This window comes from Lissotriton helveticus, chromosome 3_1 (genome assembly GCF_964261635.1).
Source record: "Lissotriton helveticus chromosome 3_1, aLisHel1.1, whole genome shotgun sequence".
Classification (NCBI taxonomy): Eukaryota; Metazoa; Chordata; class Amphibia; order Caudata; family Salamandridae; genus Lissotriton; species Lissotriton helveticus.
Genome location: NC_136061.1, coordinates 787,006,274 through 787,025,893, shown reverse-complemented (window position 1 = coordinate 787,025,893; position 19,620 = coordinate 787,006,274). Strand labels below are relative to the sequence as shown.

Sequence of the window (19,620 nt, the reverse complement as noted above, 5' to 3'; positions counted from 1 at the left end):
TTATATTTGTATGCCAGCACATTTTACACCTTTAATTTATTTTGTTAGCTGACATTAGATCTCAGTGGATGTTGGTCACCCATCTAGGGTCTGTAGTTACACAACATCGTTTTATGGGTTGTTGAATAGTGCGTAAGTCACCCTGTGATGCATGTATACTTTTATTTGTTTTAGTGTGTGTTAGTCACCTTGTGCTGCACATGTGTTTGGTTAGTCCCATTTGCACTGTTCACATTACAAAGCCTTGTATTAGGGCTATTAGAGTGGGTGCCAGTCCCATATATACAGTTTGCGTTGTAATTGTGCATAAGTCACCTTGTGCTGCATGTTGGTTATTTGGGGCCTTATTTATAAGGTGTTGCCGTAGGGAAGCGCAGCAGGCCTTCCTTCTGTGCTTTGCTACGGCAAAGAAAATGGCAGGAATCCGCCAAACCTATAAATTACGGCACATTACTGTCCTTTTCCCCTGCGCCGGAGCACAATGGGCTGCTCTGCGCCAACGCAGGCACCTTTGCACCATGGTGCAAGGGTGCCTGCGTTGCGGGGATGATTATTTTTGGACAGGAAGGGAAACCTTTCTGTACAAAAATAATCACAAGAGGCTTTTTCCTCTTTCTATGTGTGCTGCAGAATGCATGGAAAAATGAGGAGACATAAAGATATTTCTCCGCGTTGTGCCTCCCTTACGCCTCCCCTGGGGAGGCGTATTATTTTGGCGGTGCATCAGATTTACGATTTCTCTTAAATCTGGGGCAGTGTCAAAAGGCCATGGATGTTGCTGGGAACGCCCCTAGCAACACCCATTGCTCGCCCCTTTAACGCAGAACACTGCGTTAAAGGGACTGATATTTATCAGGCAGCATTAAGCCAAAAAAAATGGCTTAGTGCTGCCTGATATATATCACGCAGGCTTCTGCGCCACGGAACATTAAAAATAGTGACTTTCCCGCGGCTCAAAGAGCCTCATATATGAGGCCCCTGGTCTTTATGTCGCCTTGTGCTGCGCCTGTTCTCTGAGTAGTTGTATTGTGTGTAAGTCACCTTCTGCTGCACATTGCTTATTTGGTGTTTAAGTCACCTTGTGCTGCGCCTATTCTCTAAGTTGTTATGTGTGAGTAAGTCACCCTGTGCTGCACGTCCTGTTCACTAACTTTATGGGTGTTAGTCCCATTTAGCCTTGTTCGCATTATGGGTCCCAGTCCCATTTTCGTATTTATGGTCCCTTACATGAGGGGTGCTTAGTTGGGTTGTAGTCCCTCCTTCACCGTTTTTGTGGTTTTGTTCCTTTTTTAAGGTCACAGTTGGACTTGGCCCTTTATGCAGAGTCATCGCTGAACTTTTTGCCTTCCTCCTGTATTTCTTTCGACCTGTTGTTGGCTGTTTTATGACTCTGGGCACTTTACCACTGCTGATCAGTGCTAAAGTGCATATGCTCTCCCTATTTTAAATTGATGTATGGATTAGTGACTCCAGGATTGGTAGGTTTGGTTTACTTGTCAGCCCCTAGTACAGTGCACTGCATGTGCCCAGGGCTTGTAAATCCAAATGCTGCTGGTGGGCTTGCAGCACTAGTTGTGCCACCCGCCAAAGCAGCCTGTAAAATGTGTCTCAGGTCTGCCATTGCAGAACCTGTGTGCAGTCTGGTACTGCTTTGTTATGGTAGGCTCAAGAGCGGGGTGCATTGTAGGTAAAATGTAGGACAATCCCTGATGTATGTGGAATGTCCTAATAGTGAATTACAGCCATTTTTGTTTTTTACTATTGCAAGGCTAACTGTTCCCCATAGGCCAGAATGGGAAGTTTGATTATGTCATCTTATAATCCTAACTGACTCAGGGAACTAGGTAGACATTCGAATTTAGTATGATTGAACTCAGAATGATAAAATACATATTTTAGTGAAGTTGGTTTTAACATTCTGTGTTTGAAAAAAACACTTTTAGAAAGTAGGTATTTTCTTGTCTAACCATCCAAGTCTGCCTCCGCTAGGATGTATATTCCTTGTCTGGAGTTTGAGTGACAGGAGCTGGGGGATTGCAGGAGACAGGGTGAGTCAGCACAGGGCTGAATAGAGAGATCTGCATACTGATGGGAGGGAGGAGCTGCACCTGGGACCTGAATAGGGCTGTGCCTTCCCTCCAGAATGCTGGCCCCTCCTCCTGTGGTGTGTCTGATGTCCCAGCCCTGCACTGTGAAAAGAAAGAAGGAGTCATGTAAAGAGAGTGCTCCAGGACTGACCAGAACTGGTTTGGACTAGGCAAAGGCCTCTCTGCCTTCAGAGAACAAAGAGAAACTGTGTATAAAAAGGGGGACCCAGACCCCAGAACTTTAGATCACTTTTGGAAAACAAGAAGAAACCTTTGCTGAGGAGAGGAACCAGAAACACTGAGGAGAGACTATCCCTAAGCGTGAGGGATTGGCTCGCAGTGGTTGCCTGACTCCAAAAGAGAGGAGAAAGGACTTTTGTACTACTTTCATTCAACTTGTGAAGTATCTCCAAGGGCTTGAGATAGAGCTTGACTTCTACTGAAGTCTCAGGGACAACAGACTTCACCCACCGGCTCCCCAAGAGTTTTTGGATGTGCCTGTAATTGTGTTGGGCTTTCTGAGGAACTGCGTGCCGCAAGGAGCTGGAAGCGCGACTCACGAAGAAGAAGTGTGTAGGCGAACTGCTGCAGTCACTTCACAACGTGAAGTGCCTCGCATCGCCAGAGGAGAGGATCAACGTCGCACCAGATGCCGCCACATTAGCGGAGAAGTGTGTCGCTGCCGCAGCCGATGTCGTCACATTGCTGGGAAAGCGTGTCGCCGCTGCAGCTGTCGCATCGTTATCGAAGCGCCTCGCATCACCGGAGAAGAGGATCGACGTTGCATCAGATGTCGCCGCATCACCGGGAAGCGTGTCGGCGCACAGTTGTCGGGCGTGCATGCATCGTGTCGCATCAAGGAGAAGACGCCATTTTGTTCATTGTACCAGATCTTCATCGCATCACGGCGTTGCAAACTGCATCGCCACAGAAGCGCAGCAAGAAACCAACGCATCACCTCCCCGCGCCGAGAAGAACCGACGCATCCCCTGCGCATCACTAGGGACCCGATGCATCACCGTTCTTGCTTGTAAGGAACCGACACATCACCTTACCTGCAACACTTTGGTTGTATAACGTTACGCATCCTAAGGTACATTGACTCAAAGTAACACATTTTACATCTTAAGAGAACTAAGCTAATTCTATCATTTTTAAAGTACAGTATTGTGGATTTTTGTCGTTTGTGGTCTTGTGGTAAGTCTATATAAAAATACTTATTTTTATACTACAACTTGTGTGGTGTCCATCTGTAGTGTTATCACTGGGTTACTGTATGTGTTCACAAATGCTTTACAAATTGCCTCTGAGATAAGCCTGTCTGCTCGTGCCAAGCTACCAAGGGGGTGAGCAGGGTTATTTTAGGAGTGTACCCCCTTACCCTGACTAAATGCAAGGGTCCCTATTTGGACAAAGGTACCTACCTCTGCCAACTAGAGACCCCCAAATCTAACATTGGTGGTCAGCGGTGAGGATTCTGGACTTGCGGTTGTGACTCATATACAGTGATTGGTGAACACTACTAGTGAGTGCAGGCCAAACGCGACAACATATATTTTGGTAGATTATTTTTCCTGGGATTTTCTATTTTTGCCATGAACTGCCAAGTTTAACCACCTTGGATAAAGCAACATCCATAGCATCTGTTGATTTTGATTGGGAAGAGGAGAAACTAGAATGCTACAATGTGAAACAGTTGAAGCACTTCTGAAGTAGAATTAAAGTTGCTATGACCGGTCTCTCCAAGAAGGAGGAGTTCCTAAAGGCGCTAAGGGCCTGGGTGGAAGCAAGGAATACCCCTGAGAATGAGGAAAGGGCTGAAAATGCAGAGGAGCAGCTGGAAGGGCCATTGGGTCCAGGGGAAGGGAGAGCACCTTCCCCAGCAGGTAGCAGTGTTTCTGCCAAGGGCCTGTCCCCAGAAGAGCTGGAGGGCAGGGACAAGAGTAGGATGCATGAGATGGAGCTGAACAACCTCAAGTTGAGTGGGCAGTTAGAATTGGAGTTGCAAACTGAGAAATTGGCCCTAGAGGAAAAGAGGATGCAGTTTGAGCATGAGTTGAGAATGAGGAAGCTTGTTTCGAAGCTCGAGAGGCTTGAGGCCATGGTTGTCTCAGCCCAGAAAAAAGAAATATGTGTAGCTCAGGAAGTGAGCTTTGCTGATTTGGAGGTGAAATCAAGCTCAGAGGTGGCAGCACAATTGAGTTATCTAGTGCTGAGGGAGCAGTACATATACCCAGAGATGTGGCACCTGACTTAAAGGAGGGGGTAAAGATACACCAGGATTTTCAAGGACATGAGGTAGCTCCAGTAGTGCACAGTGTCCCTGAGGAAAATGGGAAAACTGATGCAGGGGTTCATGGTCCTAGTGGTGGGAGGGACACTCTACTGACTCTAGATGAGAGGTGCAGGGAGAGGGGTTCCCCCAAGGTTGAAGTCCTGGTATGTGAGTGTGAAGACCGGACTATAACAATTTCTGGAGGATTTCTGGAAACATTATATTCCAGCACTCTCCTCTAGAAACCAGTTTTTAATTAAAACAGTGGACCTCCTGAATAAATCATTCCCGGTACCACTAGTTTTATTTTAATTCACTCCTCCACGTCTACCCTCTATTCTGGACCCATACCCGCACTTCATCCATACGGCTGTTGGAAAAAGATCTCCGCCAAAGAGCCCCTCTATGAGGTGTTGCCCGTTGGGTATTGCACCGCCGACCCAACGAGGAGCAGGCCCAAATGATGAAGCATGACACCTGAAAGGGTGTGTGAGGACATTAAATCCAACAAAATGGATTCCCAGGGTTATCTTTGAGCCACCCTGCCATCATCATCCGCATCACAGACTGTATCAATCCCCTCCTCCTCTTAGGAACAGCACGGCAATTTTTGCAAATAAGTGTGAAGACCACCCAGAAGAGTATGGGTTGAATGACAGAGACAGTCAGATACTATCTTTCAAATCTCTGGAAAGTGGTGTGGAGTATGTGTGCGAGGCACTAAATGGTGAGGTAAAGCATGGCTTGGTTAACCCTTGTGTGGGGCTATGTGATTCAATTGTGGGAGAGCATATTGTAAGTCCATGTTTTCCAGAACTATGCCAACACCTGTTGGAGGGTGAGTTCTCTGACCCCAGGGAGCTCACCTTGGAGGCAGACCTTTTGGTGGATTCCAGAGGGCCTGGAGAGGCATTGGGGAGTGACCCTCAGTGGAGTGGCTCCGGTATCTTCCGGGCCTGTGTGGTGGAAGAGGTTCAGAGTAGTCCAGCTAGGTCCTGGTTTTGTGGTAGGGGTGTAGGGGCTCCCATCCTATCTCAGTGGGGATGGAGTGAGTGTGGGGCTGCGTGTCCCAAGGTGCCCGAAACCCAGTCTCAGAGCCTGGATGGTTCTTTAAGGGAACACCAGGTGGGGAGCCTAGGCTGTCCTGGTGGGTTGTCCATTGAGGGGGATCCCCTAGTGTCTGGTGAACTGGGAGTGTCTGTAAGCAGGCCTCCACCAGATCTGGTGTCTGGCAGTACCCCTCCTAAGTGGAGGGTGCAGAAGTCCAGATTGAGGGGTGAGAGGGGGAAAGAGTCCCAAGTGGAAGAACCAGTGGGTCAGGGGCCAGCCAGAAGGGCTGAGTCACCAAGGAATGGCCATGGTAACACCACTTCTGTCTTGGGGGATCTTCATGTGCTGTCAGATGGACAGGGGTTGGGAGATCTGCGCCAGGCACATGAGTTATGTGTCAACCTCGGGGAAGGTATGTGCACTCCCCAGGAAGTCCTGGTTTGCCAGGTAAGTGTTCAACCGCAGGGGTTGGTCCCTGGGTTGGAAAGCCAGGTTCAGGTGTTGTCTGACCTGGGGGAGGGGGCAACTGTAATCAGTGTCCTGAGTGATGTAGCTTCTAGGGGTACCACTCCAGGTGGGAGAGTGCAGTGCTCTGGAAGGGGATACAGAGGGAGGGAGTCCTCACTTCTGACCCCGGTGCAGCCAGAGTTTTTGGACCCTGGGTTGGAGGGCCAGGTTTAGGGTGTCCCCCCTGACATGGAAGCACAGTTGCAGGATAGAACCCCTGAACTGGTGGGCGAATTGTGCAGAACACCTGCTACAGGTACCCAGACAATTCTGGAAGGGGGTACCGCTCCATGTAGGAGGGTACAGAGCCCATAGGAGGAGGACCAGATGTGGGAGAGCCCACCCCAGTCTCTTGTGCAGCCACCGGGTAGAGGCCTGGGGCTGGTGGGTCAGTGCCAGGATGTCATACCTGACCTGATAGGAGGGAGAGTGGACAAAGGGTGCCAAGTTCCTGGGGCTCCTGCCCCCTGCTCTCTGACGCCACAGAGGTTTGAGAGTCCTGAGAAGCATAAGGCCTGAGTCTCATCACTGACTACTGTCAGTGGCAACTGTGGCTTGCTGTCTGTCTGTTACGACACACCTGTGAGCAAGCTACGGTTAGGTGCTGCATAGATGGTGTCCACACGTGAGGAGAAGGGTTCCCCATGGGTTAGCATGGTGGGCCCTGAGAGTATAGACAGAGGGATCCAAAAAGGTTCAGATTGGAGCAGAACTGGAATATGCCATGTCTGTTGCGGGCCAGGGTCCATGTTCTATCGCCCAAAGCAGAGAAGCCCATCAGGGTAGTGATTGGTCTCCTCTGCGTTATGGCTGGAAGGGGGTTGTATTGGACTTGGCCCTTTTTGCAGGGTCATCCCTAAACTTTTTGATTTTTGTTGTTTGTGGTCTTGTGTTAAATCTATGTGAAAATACGTATTTTTATACTACAACTTATGTGGTGTCCATCTGTAGTGTTGTCACTGGGTTACTGTATGTGTTCACAAATGCTTAACGCACTGCCTCTGAGATAAGCCTGTCTGCTTGTGCCAAGCTACCATGGGGGTGAGCAGGGGTTATTTTAAGAGTGTACCCCCTTACCCTGACTAGACGCAAGGGTCCCTATTTGGACAAAGGTACCTACCTCTGCCAACAAGAGATACCCAAATCTAACAGTCACAATTAATGGGAGCAGTCCACCCATAGTGGTAGAGTTCCGGAATATGTTACTCCTATTTTTCTTCAGACAGTGCTTTGCCCCGTTTTGTGTTGCAATGTTGGATGATCCTTTTATATCTTTCTTCAGTCCAGTTTACATGTCTATCCATGTGCTGTTATCTCACTTTGTTCTTGTGAGTTTAACGTACTGGAATGTATTTTATTTGTTTTTAATATTAAGAGAGATGATGGGTGATCTTTCGTGTGTATCTTTTCATTCTCCTTTCCTCCTTTGTTTACTATCTGTTCTCGTGATGTGGTGTTTTACCTTGCATCCCTGGGTTCTAGACTATTTCCCTCATTTGTACATTATTTTGCATAGTTGTTTCCATTTTTGTACAGTTTAGGTCATTTTAAATTTTAAGGGAAGAAGATATGTGATATCTTCCTGTTGTGTTTATTATGTTCCCTTGTTACCTGGTTCCTAGCTACTCAGCCAGTGTGAGTGTTCTGTATGGAATGTTGGTGCGATGGACATAAGTGGAATGCTTGGGTGCCTGGTGTGAGTGTTGACAGTTGAAGATGGGCTGAGCAGCATAGAGGCTGCTCCTGGTAGGGCTGATACCACTGATGTTATGGACTTAATAAATAACTTACAAAGACACTACTCGGCTACGTCTACTACTTCCCCTCTACGCATGGAATTTCACCACACAAATCATCCATTGCATTTTAGTATTGGCAGTCTGCATGAAAGTTTAGATTATTGGAATTGCAGCAATCTTTATTAAATTCTATTTACCAGGAGTTTATTTCACACATGTATCAGTTCTTTTTCTTGGAAATGTGAAACACTGTCGACCCAAAGCCTGCTTCTAAACAGAGTGCTGGGCGTAGGCAATATCCTGATCAATAGCGTTAACAGCATCATCGTGGTCACCTTAGAAACCATCCTACAAGCTGCAGCACATCTCATCCAAAAGCTTCAACAGGTGCTACTATATCACTCCAATACTGAAATAACTTAATTGGTTCCTTCTTCAGGTCTATCTCACTTCAAGACCTACTGCATCATTACAGGTTCATCAGCATCAGTATCTCCGAGTACTTGGAAGAGGAAAAACACAGAGGAAGGACTTTACCAGATAGGAGATGAGCAAAGCAAAGAAAAAAATGACAAGGGGAGAGGGGTGCTCCATCTAAGCACACTTTGTTCAGGAGCAACATCCCCATGATTATCGATTTTGCTCTTCCACCTCAGCAATTCTGAAAAGTCCTGATAACACCTCTTTTCAAGGAGCTCTGCCTCTCCACATAACAACATACTACTTTATCCGTCCTACGTATGAACAATCATAAACATTATCAGGTGCTCATACCCACTGTTACCTGATGATTTCTTGTCACAAGGACATACATTTGTCTGCTTCAAGATTCGCTTTCAAACAAATGATTGTTTCATGATGTGTTTATTCAATTGCTGCAATTGATTTGATCCAACACTGCAACTCCCAGAATGTATTGATCATGTATTGATCATTTGAGGGCCAAGAGTGGAAGCAAACTGTTTTTGGTGACCTGGAGTCTCTTGGTATCCCTAATTCAGTCTGATCTTGCAAGACATGGTGATTCCATTGATTTTGAGATGATGACGATGATACGGGCAGGGAATCTGTTCCTTGGTCACAACAAGAAGGAAGATTAAGATTGGACTTTGACAATGATCTCTATGGGGCACATGCATCAACCATTTAATGGTCACAAATGGGCTGATTCGCAAAATCAACCTGTTTGCGACCGGTAAATTGCCTTTTTTCATGCATCAAAGGAATTGCATTTGCACAATAAGTAATCACAATTTTTGCAATTACCTAATTCACTAATGCATTTAGAGAATCACAATTTACGATTCCCAAAATGCGGGGCATTTAGCATTTCCAAAATGCAACTTTGCATTTAGGAATCGCAAATGACCATCAATTTCAAGTTGATGGTAATTTGTGAACCCTCTGAAAAATAGACAAAAGTGAATTTTTCAAATTGCCATGTGGCGCACACACATAGGGCCCTTAGGGCATTTGTGTGCGCCACATGTGCACACTTACTTTCATTGGGGGTGCATTGGGGGGCCTTAGACCCCCTAGTACCCTTGCAATTGCATTCGTAATTTGCGATTATCAATTTGGTAATCAAAATTGCGAATGCATTCCCATTCACATAGGAATGAATGGGAATGCATTAATTTGGCGATTCGCTATTAGAGAATGTCAAGGATTTGCAAAAATATTTGTGAATCCTTCATGCATAGGCATTTGTGATAACCAAATAGCAAATCCTTAAAATTCACTATTTGCTAATCGCAAAGGATTACCTTGATGCATGGGCACCTATATCGCCTCAGACGGCCATGCCAAACAGGACTGTCAAACGAGGCGAGGAGTTAAGACAACAGAGATTTATGAAAAAGATGGCTGTGAAAAGAGTATGTAGAAGAGCAAAATAGCAGATTGAGGTGAAATTAACAGGGATGCTAGAGCAAAGAAGAAGGCAAGAAGTAATACAAAACGTAAAGGTGATAAGGAAGCAAGAATGATAAGGGGGCATGATTAATGCAGAAGTGGCAGTAGGTGAGACAAATGGCGGAGATAAAACAATAATACAGCAAGAATAATAAAGTATTTAAGATAGCTAGGGGTACAAAATGGATGGAGGAAGCCTTATTGGTTAATGGTGGACAATCATCAAAGCTAATGAGTCTAGTAATGATCCACGGTCTGTTTGCAGAAGCGCACACTATGGAACAGGCTCGAGAGGGTGGAATGGAGTTATCATCTTACCATGCTGCTCACTGGGACCACCCACCTGCCTTCCATTCTTGTCACTTCTCACTCTCTGCACACAGCTGCATGTCCCTCTGCTCATCTTGAAGCATTTTAGGAACTTGCACCAGACAGTACCAGACATGGTATGTAACCAAACAGAGAGCGGTCCAGCTGAGTCAATGTGCTACATGGCAATGTGATGGTTTATCATAGTAGCCTAGCTGTCAAGGCTTAGTCAATAAAGCTCTGAGAAGCGGTGAGTCAGAGCAGATTGAGGTTTTGTACATAGACACAATTCCATATATTATGACTGACACATCACATTACTTTTTTTTATGAGATTATACTTTGGCATGCACCAAAGAGAGATACCAATTTGGCCATTTAAAGCAGAATCGGGATGCCTAGTACCCTTGCCTTCATAACCCATTGTGAAGTGCGTAACATGCTCTCAATGCTGACTGGGGCAGAGAGCATACTGCGCAACCAACTCCCATGATCTCAGAGCCTCTATGCCAGGGGCACCCAACCCTTCAGGGGTCACCAAACGCTTCGGAGGGGCCCTATTTGGTCCAAGGCCAATCAATGACTGTTAGATAGGGGAAACTCAGGGGTCACTTTTCACATTCTGCATGGGGGGCCCATCATTTTACCTTACACCCATTACCTCTGCTCATGGCTTTCTTCTATGTGCAGTAAGTTCTTAGCACAGAACTTGGTCTCTGACCTCATTCTGCACCCAGCCTACAAGTCACCAGAACACATTGTACCCAACATTCGGTCAAAAGCCATACTAATCAATTCCTGGGCTGGGTATAGAAGGTACAGTAAGGAAACCCTGTACAGGTGACTCTGAAAAAAACGTTTTTTAAAATATATAATTTTTAGGTACATTTATGGCTTTTTTTCTTTGATCTGTCAACCCAAAAAAGAATTTAAACTGTGGGAAAATTTGGTTAAAAACCAGGAGCTGAGTACTAAAAAAAAGAAATAAAATTCTTTGGGAATTTGCTTCATTGTCAGATACCCAATTCTCCAACATTGTCTCCTGGGAGGGTATCCAGGCACTGCACCCAAGTTTCTGTTTGCAAAAAGTTTGCTCGCAAATTGCCACACTTTTTCTGCGACTAGGACCTTAGTACATCTGGCTGTTGGTTGGATGATCGCAGCAATTGGTTTACAAATTTTAGAGGAAAACTCGGCTGAACTCACTTGTATAGAAAGAAACATATTAGAAGGAAAGGATGCTTTTCAACATCAGGTAAAAAAAAACAGCTAGTTCTCTAGTGTCTGGAGAAAATAATTTTAAAATATTGGGATGCAGAAATACTGGAAAATAAATATCATACAATGCAAGTATCATGATGCACAAATATTGTCATAAAGAATATAGTTTTCAGAGGTGCTCAATATCGTTTTAAATAATAAAACTGTTGTTAATATTGCTTTCAATAATATTGAGGTTAAAATATTGTTTTTGTAGTTGATATATTAATTTATGTGTTAATATAGTTTATGAACATTGTTTAGAGAAAGCAATTTTTTGAAAGTATAGATTTTAATTTGTAATGATTTCAAATTTTTTATTTTATTTTTTATACTAATTTTAAGCGTTGTTGTGGATTGTTGGGTTTATAGTGGGATAGGGTGGAAAGGTATTTAGTTAATGTTATGAATAATAATGCATGTATTACATAATTTATATTTATTATGCAAATTATTGAATATCATTTTTTTCATTCTATGTTAAATTTGTAGGGGTATAGGGTGGAATATGAATCAAGTATTAAATATTAGCAATTAATTATTAACTGCTAATTCATCATGTAATTGATTTAAATTATGTAATTTATTAAATACTTATATATTTTACTTGTATTTTAGTTGAGGGCTGCTGTTTATTTAGAGGTCCAGAGTGGGAAGTTAATTAAGAAATAATGAATTATAATTTATGAACAATGTTTAATTAATTAGCTAATTGAGTTTTATTATGTAAAATATGGAATACTGATTTATTTTATTGATATTTCAGTAGTGGGATGCTGTTTGTAGAGGTATAGGGCGGGAAGTTAATACATTGATAATTAAATAATTATTAATTTGTATTTGTAAATGAATTGTTTAATTGTATTTTAAATATTTGAATGATGGAATACTTATTTATTTCAATTATACTTTACTTGTGTGTTGCTAGGTTTATAGGGGTTTAGGCTGGAATGTTAATTAAATAACACTCCATTAACAGTTCATTATTAATGGTTATTTAATAATGAATTTGATTGTAAATATGTAAATTGTGGAATGTTTATTTTGTAAGCAACATTTTAGGTGCAGGGTGCTAGATTTGTAGGGGTGTAGGGTAAGAAAATAATTAATTAATAATGTAATTATAATTATTAACAAATTAATAATCGATTATTTTATTAAATGGTGATTATGTAAATTGATTATATTATTATGCATTGCATTTATATATCTATTTATGTGAATGAATATTTTTTATATTATGAGTTGAATATTTTTTACACATTCATGGTGTTCCTTATGTGTGTCAAGTGTTTGAAGTGAAGTACTTTCCATACTCTTTGTTAGAATTCCGTAGGAGAAATAAAATCAACCTCTTTGCAATTTAACACTCTCCCTACTTTTGAGCTGTTTGGAATGGGAATAGTAAATCACATCCCTCTGAAATCCAATGCTGTCCCTACTGTTGCACAGACTGGAGTGAAAATGGTAAATGTTATCCCTCCAAAGTCCAAAACTTCCTCTACTGCTGTTCTGATTGGAGTGGGAATAGCAAATATTCATATATTTAAAATATAAAAAATGTATATCATGTAAAACAAAGTTATTAAATGTAAATATATATATATAAATATGTCTATATATGTACATATATATTCACAGCACTACACGTAAAATATCAAAACATTTATAGAAGGTAAAATAAATATTTTTATTAAGTATGGTACACTATATGTATGTGTATATAAATATATAAATATATACATCAACATATGGGTTTATACATTTATATATGTATTTATGTATATATAATATTAACTATTAACAGAATATATTCACATTCAATTCAAATGATATATTAAAAGATTTAGGATTTACTACTTTAAACAATATTTACATTAGAAAAAGCTATATTTTGTCTATTTTTTGCCGATATTAGTGTCAAAGATATTTTTTCCGAAATTGTTCTACTTACCAGTATACGATCAAGATATTGTGATAAGGCTTAACTCAAACTCTTGTCTTATCACCTAAGATATTACCTTACATATATCTTCCCAGAACTGATACAGAGTTGGATCTTTCACAAACATATGGTAATCATCTGCATTGAGGGTGCCATACTTCTTGCATTGCATGTCAAAGAAAAATTGGTTGGGAACATGGAGGCAGGCTGAGATGCTGCTGTGAGTGCTGACTTACTCCTCTCGACCCAACGCTTTCTACCACAGACTCCAGCACACATAAGCAGATTTATGGGCCAACCTGCTGGGTAACTTGTTCCAAACATTGCGATATTGTATTTGAGTATATTTGTCTTTAATAGTACCACCTTGGAAAAGTTCTCCTCAGCTAGGTCCTATGCATTTTCACTGTAAGGCAGCTGTCTCTGGAATCTGGGTGCATATAGCTGAAGCCATCCATAAGAACCTGGAGAACTGCTGCAAGAATCACCTACCGGGAATGTAGGGAGTGGCAGCACTAGTCGGCTACTAGCAAGCCCACAACATCAATGGCAATAACGGATCATGACTGTGGGAAGCGAAGACCCTCAATCCCCCTGGCTCCACTCACAAATGGTGAAGCACCAGCCTCTAGCCAAACATAAACTGCAAACATCAGACCTGGCCCCAACTACACAGTACCCATAGCGAATAGTAAGTGACAGTCCTTATTATTTGTTGTAAGACTGCTCACAAAGCTAAGCGAAAGAAGGTTCTCACATAAGGCATCACGTAAATGTAGTAATCAGTACTAGCTGAGGCAGAGAATGTGAAGTGGAATTTGACATTGAAGGAAAGCAAACTCCTTATAAAGAAAATGTACGTAGTTTAAGACTTTGCATCAATTAAAAAAACATATACCAGTGAAATCCTTACCTTCTTTCAGGTATTTTGTTTTAGGATTTTCACTGTTAAACAGAGAATAATAAGATCTATGTATTAAATACTACACAGATTACTTGAGTACCAGCAGGGAGTACAGCACAACAGGGTGATTTCTATTGATATCGGAACCAATGGGCGGAGCAGATGAGCGCCAATATTTAGCAAGCAAAGAGCCTTTTCCCACGACTGAATCTTGTCCCTATGTGATTAGCTAATCAAGATGAAGTTTTAATAGAAAAAGAGGAGAAGGGAAGACAATACAGTTTCGACCCTGTTGCATTCGATACCATAAACTTTATTCGACAATTAAGTCATAAAAGCATACATAAAACATTTTTCAATATGAAAAAAAACAATAAAAACAATACAATAAATATTTAAATATTTAAGAATAGATTAAACTACTATAGACTATTGCCGAATGTCAATCTTAACTATTTGATAACATTCTAAAATCAGAAGGAAACCCATCATTCTTATACAGAGCAGGGAATATTGCACATAACTCAAGTAAAAAAAACGTACCACGTATTTACACATAGTTAATGCTGGTATATATCTAATAATCAGAGCCCTTCCATCATTAGTCGCGTACGGATGACCCAAGCCCATTTCACCCTGTTGCAATAATTACCATCAAAAGATATCCTCGCTGCAAATCAGCTGCCGCTTCAGTCTAATAGACGTCACAAGTTAGAGTGCTATTACTGCAATTATCAATGGAACAGTGAGAAAGATGCCTGGAATTGATGTTGAGCAAAATCAACAATAGGTTTGCAGTCTCCAAGGAAAGAAGAAAGACTTTTGACACCAGTCAGTTGGTGAGCTAACTTGTTCAAAAACAGCATTAGAGGAGGCATTGGCAAACACACTGTTAGACTTAGAAAATCATGGGATACAGCTCTTTTAAGAACCCAGGAAAAAACAACTTGAGAAACTAAAAAAACAGGCTAGGAATATCACTGTTATAGTAATAAATGTCCAGGAATTACAGCAGGCATTAATATAAAGATGTTTGTCATAAGTCTCATTCGAGAAGGACTATTTGTTGGAACAGCACAAGGAGTTTGGACTTGGTGCAAGCGATTCAAGGGGTACACAGGGATCCATTTAGATTCAACCCAACAGTTAAAAACAGGAAATTCTTGAAGACATTCCATGCCTTCATGGTTAAGGAAGCAATGCTATCCATGACAGCAAAGAATAAAGCCTTTCTTTTAAGGATTTCTATAGTTCAATATGGTCCCATCTGTGTCAGGTAACAGAGGATATGAAGTGGACTCCTGGGAAAAACATGGCTGAGTTGTACAGACTGGGAGCAAAGGTGCAGCTACAGTTCCCAGCTACATTACACGTCATGTGAAACAACAGGATACACTCTACTAAAAGTGTAAAGGAAACCGCTGGGAATTAAAAAAGTTAGAGTCAGGCAACATCTCTAATGAATGCTGAAGGAAAGTTAAGGTATAGATGCATAGATTACCCATGAGAGATAGGCTAGAGTCAATAAGCAGAGAGGAGTACTCAAACGGCTTAAGATGCCGAAGTAAGTCTGGAGGGTCCCCTAAGAAGGTGTGCAATGTTGGGCATGGAAGAACGACTGCTACGCAGAAATGAAAATGGATAGAAGCTCATTTAGCTTCGTATACTAGAATGTCAATGGTATGAAATCAAGAAAGAGAGTTCCATCCTGGAATATGTAAGGGAATCCTGATCCAAACTAATAATACTTCAAGAGACACACCTGACGGAAGAGAATGCAGAGCTTTGTTCCACAGTCAGAGATGGATTTAGTCAATAATTTACATTTCCCACAATGTATTATCAAGCACGTAGCAATCATGATCAGGAGAAACTCCTGAAACCAGGTATTTATGTCAGAGGTGGATGAGAAGGGGAGGTATCAATTAATTAGGCCATACGTGAATTAAGGTTAGGACAGTATCAGTTATTCCTATCCAAATGTCAATGACCCTGAACTTCTGCAGAGTTTAATGAACAATGCACTAGATTGCACAACGTGCATGCAAATTCCCCTACGATGAAAGATGCCTAAAGAATATGCAATTTACGCCTTTTTGATTTTTTGGAGAATGAGAATGGGACAACAGAGAGTGTACTCATTTCACAATAAAAAGGTTGGGCATAGGTCCAGACCTTACTACTGGTTCACAGATTGCAGATGTGCCGATTAGGTGAAACAGATCAAGTATCCAAGAATTATTGTATGAACATTAACCCCAATGGATGGACTTAGAGTTGGTGTGAAATTTAGTTGAGGTCTGCTTTTTGGGGCTCTTTCCATGGCCGCATGCCCAGAAAGTTGGGGATAGGGTAATAGACATAGCCTTTGGATTAGCCAAGAGGAAGATATTAATGATGTGGAAATCCACCGCCGGACCACAGGTTGCTAGCTGGAATCGAGATGTCATTAGCTGGGTGGACGCTGAGGGCAGAGCACTGAGTTGGTAAGAGTTGAGGGGAGTAAGGAAGCATCCTATAGCAGACCAATGGAAAGAAGCCTTGAGGTCCTGGGAAATCCCGACGCAAACAAACAGTGAGAATGAGGGAAGTGAGAGTGCACAGTAGTGATTAGTACACCCTCGCACAGTACCCAAATTACTGGGAAAGGCCTGCATGGCTGAAGTGGCAATTTATAGATAAAACCAGCCATAAGGGAAGGGAAAGCCCAGAGGGATACGAAGGTCTCGGATTGGCTGGAAGAGTCCTCTCTACACATCAGAGTAATCTATTAGCTGATACCCCAACATGGTAACTCTCCCCGGGGGCGTTCCCACAACCCTCCACATACATTACTTTCCCTTTTTCTTTTGTTGCACTTGTTGGTAGTTTGGTTTATAAAACAGATCCCTTACATATAGAAGACATGGTTATGCTCTGGTCTAGAGTAGACAGCTGCTCGAAAGAGAGGGGCTTGAGAGAACAAGATTTACCCTGAAGTATTAGCAATTGTGAATTACTGAACTGTTTATAAAGTACAGTTATAATAGTGCAATGTGTCCTGACAAAACAAAAGCCAATAATCAGATTGTAGAATCCAGATGGACTTTGTAAATTGTTGCCCAATGTTAAAAAAAAGAGAGGCATGTAATTGGAAAATCTGTTTTATATGCATACAGTAAAGTGTTTAAATACAAAATGTCAATATAGATATGTTATAAAAAAAAGAGTTGGTGTGAAATTTGGCAATCACTGGACCATGAGCTAAACCAGATTTAATAATAGAACTTCAATTTAAAATAGTATGGTTTATGAATTTTAACATAGGAAGCTTCCCAGGGAATAATTATCTGGGATGTGCATAAAGTCAACATGAGAGGTACCATCATAAGCTGGCCAAGAGCATTCACAAAGTCAAAGAAGGAAGCAAGAGGATATTGAGGAAAGAATTGAGAAAAATGTAAATGTTACCTGACCCCCATGGCAAGAGGACCTATGTTCACAGCCATCTCCATGAGAGAGATCGGTACTTTGAAACTATACAAAACAGCAGAATGGTGTCTCTCTGAGCTAGCCACTAAACAAACAAACTCCCTATTAGACTAGTATTGGCCCACAGCGTACTAAAAACCAAATAGTCCAAAACTTATACATAATAACGGGCTGTGTATAATGAACAACGGAGTCACGTATATATAGAAAATGTACAATTTATTTTTATTTTCACAAAAACCATACGCTTAAGAATTATGAAAAGCAATCTTCACACATGTATATAGAATATTCCAATTATATTCTGTTTCTTTTTATCACTGTACAAATTATTGTATTTTTTACCTTCAATATGTTCTGAAGTCTGAAAACAGTAATAAAATTAGATAGTAAATCAATTGAAAACAGTAATGAAATTACACAGTAATTGGCAATGCATAAGGAAGGAATCCTTAAACATGCATGGTATAATATTTTTGCTCTCACTACAATGTTACTGATTTCTGCAATTATGCTTTTTCATCTGTTGGAGTACAATATAGCTGATAAAAGTAACAATGTGAATTTCTTTGCGCGTACACTTCTGGCAAGAGCTCACAACAGCAACAAATAAAAATGTGACAGTTAACAAATAAAAATGTGACAGTTTCTGACAGGTTTGTTTCATACTCAATAAACACGTTTCCCAGTCAAATTTGGGAGAAATATGTGAGTCATAAATTGTCTTTTCCTTCCGCTCAGAATTGGTAAATTGGTTCATACCTGCGCTTGACAGAGGGCAAAATACTGGGTCGTTTTCACATAATTATTATATTGTAATATAAATTACCCGTCTAATTGCCTGGATGGTTAATTGTAGCAGTTGCGTCCCTTTTTTAATGATTTGTTTTACAAAATAGGCACTGATAATGGCTTGCATTAAGCTCCCGTGCTGGGGTTTGAGTGTATTACAGAGTGCATTTAGAGAACTTAATGAATGGGGTCACCTCACAGCAGCAACCTGCTTGACTATCTCCCAATCAACCACCTGAATGAACTTCCCTTGACTCCTTTTTCTGCCAGCACTCAGATCTCCCTCTGCACCTTTCTCATGCATCCACGATGGAACCATTTTATTGCCAGGGCGCCTGTCCCTCATCACCCCTCATCATCTCCAATTGACTTTTACCAGTTCCCACGTGTATAGTGGTGCAATATGACATCTCTTGTACAGCCTTCTGCATTTTAACACCAGTGGTACATGCTAATTGCATGTGCCTGCTGGCAGAGAAGGGAGTCAAGGGAAGTTCATTCAGGTAGGGGATTGGGAGAAAGTCAAGCTGGGGGGAGTCATAAAGGTTTTGTCCAAATTCAGAGGCCCATATGGAGTATGTATGGTGGGAGGTAATTGGGTCTGGTTGGACAATAGCCAAACCTGGAATTTAAGAGAAGTGGCCTTGTATCAGTGGAAGGGCACAGGAGAAATGGGCCTAAAAATATTGATGATGGAAGTATGCCATGGTTAATGTTGGATGATAAGGATGTTGATAAACCACAGACAAATAATAAGAATAAGGTGAATTAAAGTGGTTGTATCCAAGAAAGCACACAAAAAGAAGGACGAGAAGTCAAAATAAGAAAAGCTCCTGCTTATTTGGGTGATTATGTCTGTTGGTAAATGTATACTTTTCCCTTTGTGTGTCTTCCGGCAAATTTAATGAATGCCATTGCAAACCCCAGAACTCCAATGTGAGTCCCTTGATAACCCTTCAATACTACATTTGAAGGAATACGTTCCAACCCATGCCATGTTGCATCATATAACAACTTAGGTATTATAGTGTAGCGGGAACCAGTGTCCATCATAAAAGACACCACTTTCGCTGTCAGAGATAGAAAGACCTCACTTCTCAAACCAGGCGCAGTCAACAGTAATATTGTAATCTGGCTCCTCCACTCGTTGGAATCCTCACATGTCATAACAAAATGTTATGTCACAGTAGTCCTGGCCTAGCTCAGGCTACCTAACTCACTATGACAGTATCATTTCATAACCATCACTGCACGTTAACTGTGGTTTTATAATGAATGTTCACAGGTTTTTTTTAACATACATTAAGGTGCATTAAGGTGGTGTGGCGGCGGGGATCTTGCAGCGCATGTAAGTTTTTTTCACAAAT

At 41.6% G+C, this 19,620-nt stretch overlaps 1 protein-coding gene across 1 annotated transcript in view; it reads right to left on the bottom strand.

Annotated features, from left to right (window-relative positions):
• Positions 1–19,620, bottom strand: part of INSC (INSC spindle orientation adaptor protein) — a 1,419,009-nt gene that overhangs the window by 1,238,477 nt on the left and 160,912 nt on the right. The gene's annotated exons all lie outside the window — the stretch shown is intronic.